Below are 19,536 nucleotides of genomic sequence, written 5' to 3' on the forward strand. Positions count from 1 at the left end.
CACACAATACTTACTCAGCTGAACTGGAGTGGTTATACCAACAGATGGCAATGATAATGATAATAATAATAATAATAATAATCATCATCCCCAAAGAATAATAATTATTATACCTTATTATAAACAAAGCGATTGTCAAAGCGCCGTGAGATGGATGGAGATGGAGAGGCGATGCTTTTGGCTCAAAACAGAGGTGTAGGTTATTATAGGGAAGAATCTGAGGTTCACCAATCAGGGTTTTGAGTGAGAACGTTGTCCGATTGCTTGTTCTAAAACGGGATGCTGTTTGAAAACACAACATTTCCCGGCCAACTGCTGTTTTCCCCCTTTAAACGCTTTAACCCATTTAGGCCTGACGTCGAAATTTATAAGATGCATGTCTTCAAAATCCTGACAGTTTTCAGAAAAACCTTATTTTTTTCTGTATCAGTGGTTTTCCATAATTATTTCATGTCAAGGACCCCAAAAACTATATGTAATATGCCTCCGCCCCACATCTGAAAATATGTTGTTCCAGCCGTGTCCCCACCCAGAAGAAAAGATTTCAGTTAAAATGTTCACTCTGTAATAATATTTATTCAAAAAATTCGAGGCACATTTTCACGATTTTTCAAAAATAGCAGACCTACAAGCTCGTAGCGCGGCACTCGGTGCCGCGCTATGAGCTTGTAGATCTGCTATTTTTCAATAGCTAAAGTACATTAAATAGCTTTAAACACAAGCAAAAAGGGGTTCCCGCCCAGAATCGGTTAACTTGTGTTCGCAAGATGTGTGTGTGTGTACTATGCGTGTGTGTGTGTGTGTGTGTGTGTGTGTGTGTGTGTGTGTACTGTACTGTACTGTACTGTACTGTACTGTAACACCCCCCCCCCCCCTCTCTCTTGCCTCTTTTTGCACTCTTGGCAAAATGAAAACCTCTGTCAGAGTCAGATTGAAATTTATATCAGTTTGTCAGGCGAGAGCCAAAAATGATCTTACTCCACATTATTTTGATAAGTTTGGTGCCAGAGATAGAGGGAGAAATGGAGGAGAGAGAGTGAGGGAGGAAAGCACCCCATACACCACACACACACACACACACACACACACACACACACACACACACACACACACACACACACACACACACACACACACACACACACACTCCACACACTCCACACACAGATAAGTGCAGAAGCCAAGATTTCTCTCACTGCTTGATCAGTAAAGCTTCCCGACCTGACCCTCGAAAAAAGGGGGAAAATAACTCTCTTTTTGCTATATAGGGTTGCCTCTTTGCATAACTCCTTTTGACCTGAGATCAGATTCTAAAAATGTCTTTATACATCCTGACAGTTTTCTGAAAAAGCTATGTTTCTATGTCAGTCGTTCGTCGATTTTTCAAAAATAGCAGACCTACAAGCTCGTATGAGCTTGTAGGTCTGCTATTTTTCAATAGCTATAAAGCACAACATGATGCTATAACATCAAAAGGGGTTCCCGACCAAAATGGGATAATATTCAGGCCTGCATGCAGCTATCCTGCACTCTCTCTCTCTCTCAAACGGAGCGGCACTTCCTCAGGAAAAGAGAAATATAATCGATCACCTTCCAAATAGCACCCGAGTCATCCTTCAGAACAGTGAGCTGCGTTTAGCCATGAATAAAATCTAACATATCTGCCCTCCTTCTTAACCCATTCAGACCGTGAGGTCTGTACGATTCTATACACATGTCTTCTAAATCCTGAAAAAACCCTCATGTTTCTAATGTCAGTCGTTCTCAAACATTTTCATGTCAGACAAGGACCCCCAAAAATATATGTATTTGTGCCGCCGACTTTCCATCTGAAAATGTGTTGTTCCGCAGGGACCACCACCCAGAAGCAAATATATTAGTTAAAAAAACATTCACTCTGAAAGAATATATATTCAAAGATTTGCGGCAACATTTTCACGATTTTTCAAAAGAAATAGAAGATCTACAAGCTCGTAGCGCGGCACTCGGTGCCGCGCTACGAGCTTATAGATCTGCTATTTTTTTCAACAGATAAAGAAAGCGTGTCATAATGCTTGAAAAACACCAAAAGGCGTTCGTCCCTTCCCGTCCAGAATGGGTTAAAGGAACATTCCCATCTGGTTATCAGCTAGTTTTTCTTCGTTTTTCTCATTTTTCCCGAACCGATGCTCAAACTTCCGACGCTCCTTCTTCTTTTCTGTCGGAGTCATGTTAGTATGCATCATGTGTGTATTCCGTATATTACTGTACATAGCATAGTGTAAGGAGAGCGTACACATACAGCAGTTATATGCATGACTTATCTGTATCTGCGTCTTGCAGCCATGCAGGAGTTCTGGAAAAAGTTCTAGCCCACCCACCGACCGTTGCCATAATTTACGCACATCAAAACTTTGAAATTAGTTTAGCGTACAGTATAGTATATCCCATTCTGACCTGAGATCAGATTCATACGAGGTTACCACTAGGACACACACTGGTCTGATTAACCCATTCTGACCTGAGATCAGATTCTAAAAAATGTCAGTCGTTCTTCGATCTTTCAAAAAATAGCAGACCTACAAGCTCGTAGCGCGCCACTCGGTGGCGCGCTATGAGCTTGTAGGTCTGCTATTTTTCAATAGCTAAAGCATAACATGATGCTAACACCAAAATGGGTTCCCGTTCAGAATGGAATATAGAATATGCCATCTTTACTTTTCGGGGAAAAGCAGTAACAACAACAACAGGTCATGGAATGGTAATGAGACAGGGAATGATATGGAGGGAGGGGGAAAGTGTGTAGCGTTGTGTGTAAATAACATGTCCACATATAATTTTCTCTCTCTTGCTTGTTTATTTATTTCTTTAATGAATAGGAGCCTTTATCTGTGAAGCTTCGAACCACTACCATGAAATTCTTTTTTTTCTCGCTACACACATGTGTGTGGAAGTCGGAGCTATAGCGGTTGCATCACGGCTACACACCTCCGTGTCAGACCCTCGTTCTCCGTGCATTTCATCTCAGGCGGGGCAGGGGTGGCTCAGGGGTAAAGAGTGGCTGGATGGTAACCGCAAGGTCGCCTGTTCGAACCCTGTGGGCTCCCCCAGAGTTAGTGTCGAAGTTGTCCTTGAGCAAGACACTGAACCCCCTAATTGCTCCTGATGTGCTGGTTGGTGCCTTGCAGGGTTTCTGCCGCCATCGGTGTGTGAATGTGTGTGTGAATGTAATGCACAATCTATGTAAAGCGCCTTGGATAAAGGCGCTATATAAATGCACCATTTACCATTTAGCTCATTACCTTACCACCCTGCTGGGGCACTGGAGCCACAATACAACCAGCCTGTTTCCATTGAGACAGGTACAGTAGCAGGTCCACTGTCCAGGCATATCTGGTCCCCAAGAAGGGTAGAATGTGTGTGTTCTGGCCCGGTGTGTTGGTTTGGGTTGGGTTGGGTTGGAGTCGGAACCAGCTGTGCCCAAAAGGTATAGATGGTGATCTATACCAGTAGTAGATCACACAGGCTGTGCAGGTATATATAGACCACTTGACATATGGCCCTAAAAATATACAATGTAAATATATAATAAACAGTTTTTTGGGCATCTGCCACTTGAATCAAAGTGACTATACTTGATCGATTGACATCATAAAGGGCAGCTCAAAGTAACCCATAATGCAATACTATATACCTATTGGGTTTTCAAAAGTGTTTCGCACAAACATCAGTATATTACAAAAAAGAAAAATAAGTGCATTTGTCTAATATGTGACTATTTTCAGCAATGGGATAATATTTTTGGTGGGTAGATCGTAGGTAGGCGTTTTGGGGAGGCTTTGCAGCGGTGAGTCAGTTTGGGGAGGCTTTCAGCGCCCAGTCAGTTTGGGGAGGCGTTCAGAGCCCAGTCAGTTTGGGGAGGCGTGCAGCGCCCAGTCAGTTTGGGGAGGCGTGCAGCGCCCAGTCAGTCTGGGAGGCTTTCAGCGCCCAGTCAGTCGGGGAGGCTTTCAGCGCCCAGTCAGTCGGGGAGGCTTTCAGCGCCCAGTCAGTTTGGGGAGGCGTGCAGCGCCCAGTCAGTCTGGGAGGCTTTCAGCGCCCAGTCAGTCGGGGAGGCTTTCAGCGCCCAGTCAGTTTGGGGAGGCGTGCAGCGCCCAGTCAGTCTGGGAGGCTTTCAGCGCCCAGTCAGTTTGGGGAGGCTTGCAGCGCCCAGTCAGTCGGGGAGGCTTTCAGCGCCCAGTCAGTTTGGGGAGGCGTGCAGCGCCCAGTCAGTCGGGGAGGCTTTCAGCGCCCAGTCAGTTTGGGGAGGCTTTGCAGCGTAGAGTCAGTTTGGGGAGGCTTTGCAGCGGTGAGTCAGTTTGGGGAGGCTTTGCAGCGTGGAGTCAGTTTGGGGAGGCTTTGCAGCGTGGAGTCAGTTTGGGGAGGCTTTGCAGCGTTGAGTCAGTTTGGGGAGGCTTTGCAGCGTTGAGTCAGTTTGGGGAGGCTTTGCAGCGGTGAGTCAGTTTGGGGAGGCTTTGCAGCGTTGAGTCAGTTTGGGGAGGCTTTGCAGTGTTGAGTCAGTTTGGGGAGGCTTTGCAGCGTTGAGTCAGTTTGGGGAGGCTTTGCAGCGGTGAGTCAGTTTGGGGAGGCTTTGCAGCGTTGAGTCAGTTTGGGGAGGCTTTGCAGCGCCCAGTCAGTTTGGGGAGGCTTTGCAGCGTTGAGTCAGTTTGGGGAGGCTTTGCAGCGTTGAGTCAGTTTGGGGAGGCTTTGCAGCGGTGAGTCAGTTTGGGGAGGCTTTGCAGTGTTGAGTCAGTTTGGGGAGGCTTTGCAGTGTTGAGTCAGTTTGGGGAGGCTTTGCAGCATTGAGTCAGTTTGGGGAGGCTTTGCAGTGGTGAGTCAGTTTGGGGAGGCTTTGCAGCATTGAGTCAGTTTGGGGAGGCTTTGCAGCGTAGAGTCAGTTTGGGGAGGCTTTGCAGCGTAGAGTCAGTTTGGGGAGGCTTTGCAGCGTTGAGTCAGTTTGGGGAGGCTTTGCAGCATTGAGTCAGTTTGGGGAGGCTTGCAGCGTTGAGTCAGTTTGGGGAGGCTTTGCAGCGGTGAGTCAGTTTGGGGAGGCTTTGCAGCGTTGAGTCAGTTTGGGGAGGCTTTGCAGTGTCGAGTCAGTTTGGGGAGGCTTTGCAGCGTAGAGTCAGTTTGGGGAGGCTTTGCAGCGTTGAGTCATTTTGGGGAGGCTTTGCAGCGTCGAGTCAGTTTGGGGAGGCTTTGCAGCGGTGAGTCAGTTTGGGGAGGCTTTGCAGCGGTGAGTCAGTTTGGGGAGGCTTTGCAGCGTAGAGTCAGTTTGGGGAGGCTTTGCAGCGTAGAGTCAGTTTGGGGAGGCGTTGCAGCGTAGAGTCAGTTTGGGGAGGCTTTGCAGCATAGAGTCAGTTTGGGGAGGCGTTGCAGCGTAGAGTCAGTTTGGGGAGGCTTTGCAGCGGTGAGTCAGTTTGGGGAGGCGTTGCAGCGTAGAGTCAGTTTGGGGAGGCGTGCAGCGTTGAGTCAGTTTGGGGAGGCTTTGCAGTGCTGAGTCAGTCGGGGACAGGGGTCTTTTTACCAGAAGCTCCTGTTTGCCTGGTGGAAGCAGCAGCCATGATGCAGCCCCACAGGCCATATAACCCATTCTGACCTGAGATCAGATTCATACGAGGTTTCCACTGGACACACACTGGTCTGATGAACCCATTCTGACCTGAGATCAGATTCTAAAAATGTCAGTCGTTCTTTGATTTTTTCAAAAATAGCAGACCTACAAGCTCGTAGCGCGCCACTCGGTGGCGCGCTACGAGCTTGTAGATCTGCTATTTTTCAATAGCTAAAGCATAACATGATGCTAACACCAAAATGGGTTCCCGTTCAGAATGGGATAAAGTCCATAATGTAGGCCATCACAGCAGCCAGCCCGTGTAAATCTGACTTCAGAGGGGCTTCCAAAATACCATGGCAGCTTTCATTTCCCTCCACTCGCCAGGCAGCCCGCAAGAATGTCAATATACGAAAGAGAGAGAGAGAGAGAGAGAGAGAGAGGGAGAGAGAGAGGGAGAACGTCTCGGGGAAAATGTCGACAGGATTAATCAACACCTGTACGGCACTTCTAGGGTGTGGATTTACAAATGGCACTTAGACTATGAGAGACAGTGCAAACTAAACAGAGCCAGACCTCCGCCAGCGTCCTCTTTACATTCATCATATTGTAGAGCATAATAATACATGGATGGACTTGGTGGAATTAAGCAGCCCGGAGCTTGTAGGTATATAACCCATTCTGACCTGAGATCAGATTCATACGATGTTTCCACTGGACACACACTGGTCTGATTAACCCATTCTGACCTGAGATCAGATTCTAAAAATGTCAGTCGTTCTTCGATTTCTGAAAAATAGCAGACCTACAAGCTCGTAGCGCGCCACTCGGTGGCGCGCTATGAGCTTGTAGATCTGCTGTTTTTCAATAGCTAAAGCATGACATGATGCCAACACCAAAATGGGTTCCCGTTCAGAATGGGATAAAGGGGAACAGAGAGTGTTTTACCAGACATTTATTCTGTAGCTGTTGAAAAATAACAGATCTACAAAGAGTGCCACGCTACGAGCTTGTCTGCTATTTTTGAAAAATCGTGAAAATGTGGCGCAAATATTTGAATATTTATATTTCCAAAAATCTTTCAGAGTGAACGTTTTTAATTCAAATCTTTGCTTCTGGGAGGTTCCTGGAACAACATATTTTTTTCAGATGGGGGTCGGCGGCCAATTACATATATTTTTGGGGGTCCTCGACAGACATGAAATAGTTTGAGAACGACTGACATAGAAACATGAGGTTTTGCTGCATGTCTCTCCCTGTCTCTCTCTTTCCTGTCAGTCTTCACTTGATACTATATCACTAAAGACAGAAAAGCCAAAAACAAATCTTAAACAAAAAACAGTACAATATTTAGATCTGAGATCTAGTGTAGAAATAAAAGTATTGGAAGTTGCTAATAGAAGGTATATATGCGCATGCATAAAGTGAATGGAAAATCAAGTAGCAAAGTGAGCTTAACGTAGTTTAATGTCTTTTTAATGCAATCACATTAAAAATACTTTCCTGTTTGGATGTACAGGGCTGTCAAAGCCAGAAAGTCGTTTTTTTTGCCACTCAGTACAGTATGCCTTCCCGCATTACTTCCGGTGTATGATGATGATCGGATGATGTCATGCGCATACCCCTCTATAGTCAAGTATTGTACTTAATTACTCACAATTGTACTTAATTACAGTACTTACAGTAAAGTGCCCTCAGCATGTGCACACCAAGGTTCCTGCAGGCTATAAGCAGCGAAATATGCATACAGTATACAACCAAGATGGTTATACCTAATCTCTGTATGTACAATGTATGAAATGTACACACAATTAACAGTATACTGGTACATGTACTGTACTGTAAAGTATAACCCAAAGCAAGCCTGTAATAATAGCTACACTATAGGACATAAAAATACTAGTTATTAATATCCCTGTGACTTTTTAAACTCTGAAACACGAACAGCGGTGTGCCCTGCATGTGCAATCTCTCCCCTGCTTCTGTGCCCGAGTGAATTGCATCCCGCAAACACATTCGCATAATAGCTATTACAAATATGCTTATCAGCGCTTACACATTAGCACTTATTATAACCAACGAATTACACTACATTAGTGCAGCAGTGGTATAGCTTTGTGTGACCTAACACCGGCTAAGATACAGCTGTGTTGTGTCTGTGCTGATATGCAAAGAGCAGGTGATGTTATGAAGTGATAATTGTGACCATGCCGGAGAGTAATTGCTCTGCCAGTTGGAGACCTGCTGTAATCACACTGTGTAGCTGATTATGTAATACAGTATATGGAACAGGTCCGCGTTGATTTAGTCGACTAAAACTAAGACGAAAAATGTTCGTCGACTACCTTTTTCCACTGAGTAAAACTAAATGGAGACTAATTGAAAACTAAGCTATGATGACTAAGACTAAATATACTGACAATTTCGTCAACAACGCGTTGTGAGCTTGTTGTGACTAGACATTCAGTCAGATAACTCACCAATAGAGTGAACAAATATTTATTATAGAATGAGAATACAAGTGTGCATATATATAACATTTTATCTTGGCGTTCGGCTCTGCTACATTTCTCTCCCTGCTCGGTACAATTATACAACAATCATTAACTGACACAGAAACATGAGGTTATTTTCAGCATGCAACCAAGTGTAAAATGACTTATACTGGATCTCTTGTCCACTAGTCCCTTCCTAACATTTTAGTCTAGTTTTTATTTGTTGACGAAATTGTCAGTATATTTAGTCCTAGTTTTAGTCATCATAGCTTAGGGTTTATTTAGTTTCCATGTAGTTTTCGCCAGTGGAAAAAGGTAGTCAACGGACAGTTTTCGTCTCAGTTTTAGTCAATGAAATCAACACTGGGGATGAGGATGTATGTGACACACATTTTGGGAATAAATCGAATTAATAAATCTATCAACTGAGCAGCTGAACCAAGACGCAGATGTAAACATTGAAGTCATGTAAACATTGAAACTTTTACCAAAACGTCCCATGAGGTCAGAAATCCTTTCAACGCACTCACTGGGTTCCAACAGCATTATAGAGACACTGGGCCTAATTAAAGTGAAATTAGTTTACTTTGAAAGTTCCGGTTTTTTTCCCCCCCATCAATCAATCGCCCCGGCAATAAATACAAATAAATGTTCTGCATTTCTATACCTCTTTCTATAGGAACACTGAGGCGGAGCTGAAGAGACAGGGAATCAGCTGGGGAGGAGAGGCGGAGAGGAAAGCCCAAAACCGTGTTGGATGGAGAAGAGTCGTTGATGGCCTATATGCTCCACTGGGAGCGACCGGCCTAAGTAAGTAAGTAAGTAAGTTCTATACCGCCAAAGCACTTTGTAACAATACGTGTTACGTTGGATCGTTGACATTGAACACACCGTTACACACACAACCCTGCGAGGAAACCCAACCTGCTCAGTCCAATAATTAAATGGCAGAGGTTGGACAAAACTGGATTATTTAGTTTCTCACCTGATTCTGACTGCAGGACATTAGGTCTACTAGTCAGGATAAAAAATCTACCCTAATCTGCTCACTGCTAATACCCTAAATTTCATGATTCTGAATCCATTCCAAGCATTCGTTTAGCACAAAAAAACACTCCTTGGACTAAAAACGGCCATAGCCGTCATCACAAATGTGATGAGGTCAGCACATTTTGGGGACATTTGGGCAAGTGGCTGTGGCCAAATTTAATGTGGATTATACCCGGTTCTCAGACGGTCTCTCAAAACTCAACTCAAAGCTGCCTCTTAATCTCCCCCAGTTAGATCACTTACACCCAATCGCCTGTTTGACCCTCGTCTGGGCAAAGGTCGAAGGTCAGAGTGGTGAGAATATTGAACAGAGACAGCCCCCGCCCCTACCCCCCTCCCACCCTACCCCTCACACTGTCTCTCCTGTCGGTGCAGGTCATCAGTACTATCTCCCTCTCCAATAGGAGGAGAAGGTTCTGTATGTATTTCCCAGTCCCTCTCCAATAGGAGGAGAAGGTTCTTTATTCCCTCTCCAATAGGAGGAGAAGGCTCTGCCAGTCCCTCTCCAATAGGAGGAGAAGGTTCTTTATTCCCTCTCCAATAGGAGGAGAAGGCTCTGCCAGTCCCTCTCCAATAGGAGGAGAAGGTTCTGTATGTATTTCCCAGTCCCTCTCCAATAGGAGGAGAAGGTTCTTTATTCCCTCTCCAATAGGAGGAGAAGGTTCTGGTATTTCCTCTCCAATAGTAGGAGGAGGTTCTGTCCAATAGGAGGAGGAGGTTCTGTATTTCCCAGTCCCTGTCGTCCAATAGGAGGAGGAGGTTCTGCAAGGTGCAGCTCCATGTCACTATGGCCCTGCATGCTGCCTCTTCATTGGTTGCACCTGCTAAAACATTTGAGGTATTTGAGCAGTGGGGGGGGCAACACATTTGCTTTTCATTTAACCTGCTTTTCGGGAGACCTTTGAAGTGCATAATAGCAGAGCAGCAGAGGTCCCCCCCCTCCCCCTCCCCCCCTTAATCATTTACCTAGTAAAGGCACATTTTCTGCTGCTATAACCCATCAAGCGGAAAACTAGTTTGGCCCGCTATTTCTCCCTCCCTCCCTCCCTCCCTCCCTCTCTCTCTCTCTCTCTCTCTCTCTCTCTCTCTCTCTCTCTCTCGCTCTCTCTGTGTCACTATACTCCCACCCTCTCCCATTGTGCAGCCCTCATACAGTTGTTGACTGTGCGTGCGTGCGTGCGTGCGTGCGTGCGTGTGCGTGTGCGTGCGTGCGTGCGCGATGCCAATCGCAGTGCAGAATGACACATCCTCCAGTGCTCCAATACGTGCGGATGTCTTACTAATATTATTTATTAGTTAAAAAGATGAGTACTGAAAGGATCATCTAAAAATCACACCCGTGTGAAGTGAGGGGCGCTAATATATTGAAGTCTAACTCATGTTGATGAGGTGATGTGAAACAAACGGTGCCAACACAAAAATTAAAACGCCATTAACAACAAAGAGACAAAATTATGACGTAAACTACACATTATGAAGTGTTCCTACTCTCACCTCTATGGTCATGAAGTGTTCCTACTCTCACCTATAAGGTCATGAAGTGTTCCTACTCTCACCTATGGTCATGAAGTGTTCCTACTCTCACCTATGGTCATGAAGTGTTCCTACTCTCACCTATGGTCATGAAGTGTTCCTATACTCTCACCTATAGGTCATGAAGTGTTCCTACTCTCACCTATGGTCATGAAGTGTTCCTACTCTCACCTATGGTCATGAAGTGTTCCTACTCTCACCTATGGTCATGAAGTGTTCCTACTCTCACCTATGGTCATGAAGTGTTCCTACTCTCACCTATGGTCATGAAGTGTTCCTACTCTCACCTCTATGGTCATGAAGTGTTCCTACTCTCACCTATGGTCATGAAGTGTTCCTACTCTCACCTATGGTCATGAAGTGTTCCTACTCTCACCTATGGTCATGAAGTGTTCCTACTCTCACCTATATGGTCATGAAGTGTTCCTACTCTCACCTATGGTCATGAAGTGTTCCTACTCTCACCTATGGTCATGAAGTGTTCCTACTCTCACCTATGGTCATGAAGTGTTCCTACTCTCACCTTATATGGTCATGAAGTGTTCCTACTCTCACCTATGGTCATGAAGTGTTCCTACTCTCACCTCTATGGTCATGAAGTGTTCCTACTCTCACCTATGGTCATGAAGTGTTCCTACTCTCACCTATGGTCATGAAGTGTTCCTACTCTCACCTATATGGTCATGAAGTGTGGGTCATGACCCCAAAGAATAAGGTCGCGAATACAAGCGGCCCGAAATGAGTTTTCTTCGTCGGGGGTGGCTTTGGCCACACTAGGTGTTCTGGTAGATCAAATAAACACGAAGAGACAGATCCAGGGCTGTCAGTACAGCATTACACCCAAGCCTTTCTCCGCTGCTATCAATGTCAATCACATCTTCTCGCTCAACATTTTACAAGAGGTCCCTGAGTGGTTCCCCTGAATGCTCAATTTAACACAATCGCCATGTGAGACTAGAGCCCCGTTGCACCTTGTCAGGCCACCTGGCTCTCTCGCTCTCTCTCTCTCTCTCTGTCTCTCTCTCTCTCTCTCTCTCTCTCTCTCTCTCTCTCTCTCTCTCTCTCTCTCTCTCTCTCTCTCTCTCTCTCGGGGGGGGGGGCTGAAGCTTGAACTCTTGACCCAAGTCTCCAACATCACTACACGCCTACTAAATGAGTGAAATACACTTTTTTTTCTCCATTCCTTTTCTTCTTTTTTTCTTTCTCTTTTCTTTCCGCCGCAATGTAGTGGTTATAGTCTCTGTCACTGCCCAACCCCTGCCTACCCCTATAGCAGACCAGTGGTTCAGTCTCCTGGACTCTTGAACGCAGCATTTTGCGTTGAACAAATATGTTTAGAAATCCAATGTCCGTTACACACCTGCATCTCCACTATAGCTAAAGAGTGCTGCGCTGCTCCACGAAAATAGCTGATCTACAAGCTCTCAACGCGTCGCAGCGCGACGCGTTGAGAGCTTGTAGATCAGCTATTTTCGCTATTTTTGTCCAAAAGTGCCCTCTTGTTCCCAATGCCAGTTGCAAGGAGTAGCATTGGCGTGGTTTGTTTTGTTGCAAGGAGTAGCATTGGCGTGGTTTGTTTTGTTGCAAGGAGTAGCATTGGCGTGGTTTGTTTTGTTGCAAGGAGTAGCATTGGTGTGGTTTGTTTTGTTGCAAGGAGTAGCATTGGCGTGGTTTGTTTTGTTGCACGGAGTAGCATTGGTGTGGTGTGTTTTGTTGCAAGGAGTAGCATTGGCGTGGTTTGTTCTGTTGCAAGGAGTAGCATTGGCGTGGTTTGTTCTGTTGCAAGGAGTAGCATTGGTGTGGTTTGTTTTGTTACAAGGAGTAGCATTGGTGTGGTTATTGGTCCTAAGAGCAATGCTGTCCCTCCAGAGAAACAAGGCTGACTCTTCTCTCCTGGTATTTGTGTGCATGACTCCTTCTCTCTTCTCTCCTGGTATTTGTGTGCATGACTCCTTCTCTCTTCTCTCTCCTGGTATTTGTGTCCATGACTCCTTCTCTCTTCTCTCCTGGTATTTGTGTGCATGACTCCTTCTCTCTTCTCTCCTGGTATTTGTGTCCATGACTCCTTCTCTCTTCTCTCCTGGTATCTGTGTGCATGACTCCTTCTCTCTTCTCTCCTGGTATTTGTGTCCATGACTCCTTCTCTCTTCTCTCCTGGTATGTGTGAGCATGACTCCTTCTCTCTTCTCTCTCCTGGTATTTGTGTGCATGACTCCTTCTCTCTTCTCTCCTGGTATTTGTGTCCATGACTCCTTCTCTCTTCTCTCCTGGTATTTGTGTCCATGACTCCTTCTCTCCTGGTATTTGTGTGCATGACTCCTCCTCTCTCTTCTCTCCTGGTATTTGTGTGCATGACTCCTTCTCTCTTCTCTCTCCTGGTATTTGTGTGCATGACTCCTTCTCTCTTCTCTCTCCTGGTATGTGTGTGCATGACTCCTTCTCTCTTCTCTCTCCTGGTATGTGTGTGCATGACTCCTTCTCTCTTCTCTCTCCTGGTATGTGTGTGCATGACTCCTTCTCTCTTCTCTCTCCTGGTATGTGTGTGCATGACTCCTTCTCTCTTCTCTCTCCTGGTATGTGTGTGCATGACTCCTTCTCTCTTCTCTCTCCTGGTATGTGTGTGCATGACTCCTTCTCTCTTCTCTCTCCTGGTATGTGTGAGCATGACTCCTTCTCTCTTCTCTCTCCTGGTATTTGTGTGCATGCCTCCTTCTCTCTTCTCTCTCCTGGTATTTGTGTCCATGACTCCTTCTCTCTTCTCTCTCCTGGTATTTGTGTGCATGACTCCTTCTCTCTTCTCTCCTGGTATTTGTGTCCATGACTCCTTCTCTCTTCTCTCCTGGTATTTGTGTCCATGACTCCTTCTCTCTTCTCTCTCCTGGTATTTGTGTGCATGACTCCTTCTCTCTTCTCTCCTGGTATTTGTGTCCATGACTCCTTCTCTCTTCTCTCTCCTGGTATTTGTGTCCATGACTCCTTCTCTCTTCTCTCTCCTGGTATTTGTGTGCATGACTCCTTCTCTCTTCTCTCCTGGTATTTGTGTGCATGACTCCTTCTCTCCTGGTATTTGTGTCCATGACTCCTTCTCTCTTCTCTCCTGGTATTTGTGTGCATGACTCCTTCTCTCTTCTCTCTTGGTATTTGTGTGCATGACTCCTTCTCTCTTCTCTCTCCTGGTATTTGTGTGCATGACTCCTTCTCTCTTCTCTCTCCTGGTATTTGTGTGCATGACTCCTTCTCTCTTCTCTCTCCTGGTATTTGTGTGCATGACTCCTTCTCTCTTCTCTCCTGGTATTTGTGTGCATGACTCCTTCTCTCTTCTCTCTTGGTATTTGTGTGCATGACTCCTTCTCTCTTCTCTCTTGGTATTTGTGTGCATGACTCCTTCTCTCTTCTCTCTCCTGGTATTTGTGTGCATGACTCCTTCTCTCTTCTCTCTTGGTATTTGTGTGCATGACTCCTTCTCTCTTCTCTCCTGGTATTTGTGTGCATGACTCCTTCTCTCTTCTCTCTCCTGGTATTTGTGTGCATGACTCCTTCTCTCTTGGTATTTGTGTGCATGACTCCTTCTCTCTTCTCTCCTGGTATTTGTGTGCATGACTCCTTCTCTCTCCTCTCTCCTGGTATGTGTGTCCATGACTCCTTCTCTCTTCTCTCCTGGTATTTGTGTGCATGACTCCTTCTCTCTTCTCTCCTGGTATTTGTGTCCATGACTCCTTCTCTCTTCTCTCTCCTGGTATTTGTGTCCATGACTCCTTCTCTCTTCTCTCTCCTGGTATTTGTGTGCATGACTCCTTCTCTCTTCTCTCCTGGTATTTGTGTGCATGACTCCTTCTCTCTTCTCTCTCCTGGTATTTGTGTGCATGACTCCTTCTCTCTTCTCTCCTGGTATTTGTGTGCATGACTCCTTCTCTCTTCTCTCCTGGTATTTGTGTGCATGACTCCTTCTCTCTTCTCTCCTGGTATTTGTGTGCATGACTCCTTCTCTCTTCTCTCCTGGTATGTGTGTGCATGACTCCTTCTCTCTTCTCTCCTGGTATTTGTGTCCATGACTCCTTCTCTCTTCTCTCCTGGTATGTGTGTGCATGACTCCTTCTCTCTTCTCTCCTGGTATTTGTGTGCATGACTCCTTCTCTCTTCTCTCTCCTGGTATTTGTGTCCATGACTCCTTCTCTCTTCTCTCCTGGTATTTGTGTGCATAACTCCTTCTCTCCTGGTATTTGGACCCCTTCTCTCTCTCCCGGTTATGTCAACCAGAACTAAAGGGTCTGTTAATAAGGGGCCAATCTTCCTGTTATCTATAAATCCTAAATAATAGGTCCAGAGGGGGGGGGTGGGGGGTGGGGAGATGAAAAAGGGACATGGGGCTTAGAATCAAATAAATCACACCTGTAGCTTGGTAGAGAAACTGGGCATATAGCGCTCCTTATATTACACTCAAATTACTCCATTTGTTCTTTGAGATATTTTAATCCTGACTGACCTCAAACTTCCCATGAACCAGGCCGCTGAACAAAAGGCCGCCCACTGTCCTCGGCCGTAAATCTGTTGTCTCCCTTCTGGGCCCTCAACGGGGGATCATAGATCAACCACCACACTGCAGCTTGCTTCAATTTACTCAATTAACTCTGCTAAAGCACTTGTAAGTTCTGCAGATGTTGGTTTATTATAGGGGCCTAAAATGTACAAGTGAGTTCAGGAGCCTTGGGGTTGTGGCAGGGTTCACTTTGGGGGGGTTTGGGGGGTTTCCTTTTTACTCCAGTCTTTAGGTTTATGTACTGGACATAAGAAGGTATATGATGGTTTAATTTGCCCCCTTGCTACTATAACGATGTGAAGATGTGATTATTACTAGTTGTGACCACTTTCACCTCTGGGTGTCTGTAGTTTAACTTTGGACATGATGTATGTAGCAGCTTTTTTTCCCTTTTTTGGGGGGAAATACCCCCAAATAACTCCCATCTATAAGCTCACAATTTGTCACATTTGCACATGTCGTCGTACAACAAAGTAAATTATAAAACAGGGCTTATTATGATATAAAACAGGGCTTATTATGGTTAAGCTTCACTTCCAACCAAAAGCAGCCAAGAAATCATTTGTAGTTATTCTGATATCTGATGGAGGCGAGTTATCAAAGGCTTAATTGAGCCATTGGAATGAACTCAATTAAAGATGAGCATGCAACACCTAAATGATTTCTCATGGTGCAGCTGTTGGACGCTCAGCCTCTAACCTCTGCGAGCTGAAAGCACCGTCTCTGAAGAGTCTTGACCACATGAAATGGCTTACAGTGTATTTTCCCCCCTTTTAGCTTAGAATCAACTGCAGATGAACAAAACCCCCAGAGGATATAAGCTGTAAATCATCATCAGGATATTATTGCAATCATAATTGTCTCAAAAAAATATTTAAAAAAAAACGACCTTACAACCAAAATGTATTTGCAAAAATAGTTACACGCACTGTAAGAGTTATCAGAGAATCGCGAAAATGTGATAAAAACATTTTTTTCTATTTTAGTTCTGCAGCTATATAATATAACCCTCCCTTTGGGATAAATCAGAGTAAAAGTGACACCAGGAATGTAAAGTATAACGTAAGGAGGATGGTAATATTGAACAGGTGTGGTTACCATCAGCATAAAACATATAAAAAGCATAAAACTCCGGCCATGTGTGCCAGTCGTATATTTCCTCCGCTTGGCCCGACTACATTTCAATTAAGAGCGGCAACACAGGGTGACATTCATAGAGCTTTAACCCCTTTCGGACGGGAAGGGTGTTTTAAAAGCATTATGTTATACTTTAGCTATTGGAAAAATAGCAGATCTACAAGCTCATAGCGCGGCACTACGAGTTCTGCTACAAGCACTGTGAGATGTGTTTACAGTCATTGCATGTGAATTTGTTTACAAACATTGTGGCTTAGTTTACAAACACTGTGTATCTGTTTAGAAACATTTTTGTGTTTACAAACATTTTGGATGTGTTTACAATCATTTGGATGTGTTTACAATCATTTGGATTTGTTTACAAACATTGTGGATTCGTTTACAAACATTACATGTTGTTTTACAGAAATGGGTTTGTTTATAAACATTGTGTATTTGTTTATGAAGATTTTGTGTTTGTTTACAGACATTTTGAGAGAGAGAGAGAGGTGTGGTGCAAATCTTTGGATATATATTCTTTCAACGTATTTAACTCATATCTTTGCTTCTGGAGGGGGGAGGTCCCGCATGGAACTACATATTTTCAGATGGGGGTCCGCAGCCAAATACAGATAATCCTGGGGGTCCTTATGGCGTGAAAAAGTTTGAGAACCACTGAAAACTGTCAGGATTTATATAGGAAAAGCATTCATTTTGTAGAATCGACCCTCAGGTTCAAGTGGGTTAAAATAAGGTTTTGACAAATTATTTTCCTCTGTCAAGGCAACATGCTAACTGCAACGCTCTGCTCTTTAGAGTAAAGCCCTTATCTTTGTGCGGTGGGTGGGGCTCACACAGGCCACGTCAAGGCTATTTTGTGAGGCGCTCAGTGAGTTTAATGGCTTGCCAGTTGATTTTAATGGGAATAGTATTGCTCGTCCACATCATGGCATGGTACCTTCAGCCCACAGCACATTTCTCCAACGCTCTGGTTCCTCAAAGAGGGGCATCAATCTCACATATTTAATTTGTCTTTTTCAACAACACTCTTTTTTTTAATCAACTTGGCAAAGAGCACGTACAGCTCTTCAGATTGATTCACTGATATAGACAGAGATAACAGGAATCTAGGATTCAGTGCAGTTTATAATAGTAATTATTATAATAATGTATTATTACTACTACTACTAGTAGTAGTAGTAATACAGTAGTTATTATGTTATTATATTATAATATATTTTAGTTTTTTTTAATGACCGTAGAAGATTTACTATTTGGGGTGAGCCAACATGTTATTGTGGCGTTTATAGCTCTTGCCATAAAAAGGTTATGGTTGGAGAGCAAGCACTGTGAAATTGATTAACCCTATATGGAAAATATACAAATTATGACACATCGTGAAAGAGATAGTATTAGATACACCCCCCCCTCTTTGAATTATGAAATATGAAGCCTATAGTCTTAGGGGAGGCTGTAAGTGGGAATTCACTGCTAATGGTAGTATTCCCGTGGGAAGAGTTTAATTTATTCAAGTTAACACGTCTTATTTTTTTCCGTTCAAGGTAGTATATTCGACCGAATTATACCAAACAAATTTAATTGTTATAATCTATCTTTGCTTTGAAACAAGCAACGTCTTGTTCAATAAGCTCTGAGTATCAGCTTGATCCAATTATTGTAGAACAGAGACATTCGTAATCGTTCGCCATCACACCATCCCTCTCTCTCCAACCTCATCACACCATCCCTCTCTCCAACCCCACTGCAGCCAACGCAGACACATGCGCATGCACGCACGCATGCACGTACGCATGCACACACACACACACACACACACACACACACACACACACACACACACACACACACACACACACACACACACACCTCAAGTGCTTTTTGGGAGGAAGAATTAAATGAAAGTTACACTGTCTGTGTGTTCATTTTACTCTTGACAGAGTGTACACACAAAAGTAACAAAAAATGGCCCCCGCATGCCATACATGCATGAGTCCATTGGGTTACATTTTGTACACAGAGACATGCACAACGTGTTGTGTAACGAAGTGGGAAGTAGAAGTTTCACTGAAGTGAACTCTGGAGAGGAGAGGTTGGGGTCACGGGGGGGGTGGCAGAGTGAGTATTTGTAAATGGCATGTTCAACCCCTGGGCTTTCCCTAATGGCTTCTGGGGGAGAGAGAGAGAGGATGAGGCCTGTGCTCTCGTTTCCTCACTGTCTTTATTGACAGGTCCTTGGGGAGTGATATGCAAGTATGGAGGTGTAATGAACTTGTTTGCCTTCTCTAAAGCCCTGGCTGTCACCTAAATCACTGCTGCTAGCTGCTGCTGCCGCGGCCGCGGCACATTAGCCATCAGCGCTATAGTTAGCTAGCTGCTCACACACACACACACACACACACACACACACACACACAAGCTGCACTTGCTCTCTTGGGGTTGCAGGGTTGTTTTTGTCGACTATAATAATGCGTTGACGAAAAATGTCCGTCGACTAGCTTTTTTCACTGACAAGAACTACATAAAAACGAAATGAAAACTATAAGCCATGATGACTAAAACTATGACTAAATATACACTGTAGATTTTGTCAAATAAAAACTAGACTAAAATGTTAGGAAGGGACTAGTGGACAAGAGATCCAGTATAAGTCATTTTACACTTGGTTGCATGCTGAAAATAGCAGATCTACAAGCTCACTAGTGGACAAGAGATCCAGTATAAGTAATTTTACACTTGGTTGGTTGCATGCTGAAAATAACAGATCTACAAGCTCGGTAACAGAGTTACCGAAAGTTATTTCATAATGTAATATATTACATAATGCAGTGAATATAAGAAATGAGACATTTTTTTGTTTTGTTTTTGGCCTTATTATTGCGAAAGCACGTTTTTGAAAAAGCGGCTATTTTAGTGCGATTTAATTTGGGGGCATATTGTTGTTTTTAGAAGCAATACTTCCACATGTGTTGATGAAGAGCAATCAAAATGTGGATTAGCCGCGCAGCGGGAAATCTGGTAGTCGGCATCAGTTTTCAGGCTCTTTTTCTGGCTCTAATTATCAATAATTGCAAACAGGCAAAAAATTACTTCTTGAAAAAAGGACATAATCAGAGAGAAATACCATCACGTTCCTCATGGCCGTTTGGGTCATAATACACACATCCAGACACTTTGTACCAAATGAAACGGTGACGTCACGTGGGTCCATATGGGGG

The sequence above is a fragment of the Protomyctophum bolini genome (genome assembly GCF_963924005.1).
Source record: "Protomyctophum bolini genome assembly, chromosome: 14".
Taxonomy (NCBI): Eukaryota; Metazoa; Chordata; class Actinopteri; order Myctophiformes; family Myctophidae; genus Protomyctophum; species Protomyctophum bolini.